The following is a 2,007-nucleotide window of genomic DNA, read 5'->3' on the forward strand; positions in this document are numbered from 1 at the left end:
AGTGTCTATTTTTATCAATTTAATATCTGATAGTCTCCAAATCGGATACCATATATTAATTTGATTTTTGGAAGAAGGATACGTACAAAGGGCTTGCTTTGTGCTCTACACGCACCATCCTGGTATTTCAGTGTGTCCAGGCTTGGTTCATCTTCCTTACATTGCTTAAAAACTAACGAAAGCAGTAAATGAAGCTTCGTTGATTTCCAGCTGTTATCAATTACTTGTCAAAGCTGGTAATTTTTCAAAATATATAAACAAAACATGGAGAAAATATTCATCCGTTCACATAGGTAGAGCCAAATCATCATCTGAAAACGACTTTTTGCTTCAGGCTAACATTAGCTTATCAATCTGAAAGGCTTAAGTGTGGAATACACTATTAGCATCACGGTCGTTAGCATAGCAATCATTTCAGTTTTCTGACCCTTAGCTAATGTATGTGTTTGATCTGGGGGTGAAACTTTATCGCATTATCATTTATAGCGATAAATATCTGTTCATGATAAGAATTTTAATTTAATAAATGGTTTTTATCGTCACTTTTATCGTTATCACAATAGTACCACAAGTTATCCTGATAAAACTTTAAATCGCCCACCTCTAAACTGACTCAAATAAAAGCTGGTGAGTAATAGAATATGTTTGAGGTGCTTTTATGTTCTTTGTTCCACACGTTTATAAAACTAAGACATGTCACTTCAAAACTTTATTTAATGTGCTTTGGTAACATTAGTGCGGTTTTAAAGTATCATTCAGCCTGGTTATGAATTGGACAACTCTGATTTTAGCTCTGCTCTTAGGTGACTCATTTAATTACATGCGATGGTTTATTTCTTTTACTACAGACCCCACATCTTATTTCTAAAGACGTAGAAGCGCGTAAAAAAAGAGCGTCACTCAGGACGTTTTTTCACCAAATATCCCCGCTGTAACGTCAGAGCTTCTGCAGAGCTGGGGGCTGAAAAATGACCATGTGGAGGTGTTTATTTCCAGTAAACTAAACTGAATGTCATCTAAACACAGCAACTCTGTATCATGCATGTCAATGCAATGATGATTAATAACGGGAAGAATAGAAAACTTGTGTGACGTTTATGAGGCACACACTTAAAACAATTGTTGGTAGATGTTATTAACCAATCGCTACCAGTCAGTCTTATTTTATATATAATTTTTTTTTCAACATGGAAGCAACATCAAAGAGTTTCTAACATCAAGCTGAAGGAAGTGAAAAAGGGCAAAACTATTGAAAGAGTCTGAATAATTATATTTTTATGTAAACTGTAAGGAAATTACTGAGAGATTATAAATATCTCCAGTAAAGGATGAACAAAGCATGGCAGAGTCAAATATTTTGATTTTTATTTAGATGAATATTAAACACTTACAGGGACAGAACATTTAAATCAGATCTGATTGGACTGTTACTGAAAAAAATAGTCCTATTTGTTACTATTCCTTCAAATAAATTATTTTCACTCTGCAGATTTTCCTTGCATAGTTTCTAATAATATTGTAGATAAAATAGTTGCTAATTTTCCCTTTTTTGATGTTTACAAAAAAGTTTTAAGGCCTACCGGGTTAGGCTCTCCTTTACAGATTATCAGAGCAGATTTTGAATGATTTTTGCTCCTAAATACCAAATACTATTTGGTAAAATAGTACCAGCTATTTCACATTATGCGACAATCTGAACTGTTGCCCTTTATCCTGGTTCATAAAGTCACAAAAATATTTAGGAACTGTTGCACTTTGTATGAAACTGACTAAATCTGAGCTTTTATTTCTTCAAAATTGAGTTTTCTGCTGTTATTTGGTGCTGCAGCACCATCTTGTGGTAAAAATAAGACTGCATCTCTCTAAATAAGCCAAGAAAGTCAAGAGTTTATGAGCAGTAAACTTATAAACTATGTTTATCCTGAAATGCAATAACCTTCATAGGTTTAGTTGGCTTGATGTCCTGCAGCGCACACGAAAATAAATAAATAAACCTTCACAGGAAGC

The sequence above is a fragment of the Poecilia formosa genome, unplaced genomic scaffold (assembly GCF_000485575.1).
Source record: "Poecilia formosa unplaced genomic scaffold, Poecilia_formosa-5.1.2 Scaffold77, whole genome shotgun sequence".
Lineage (NCBI taxonomy): Eukaryota > Metazoa > Chordata > Actinopteri > Cyprinodontiformes > Poeciliidae > Poecilia > Poecilia formosa.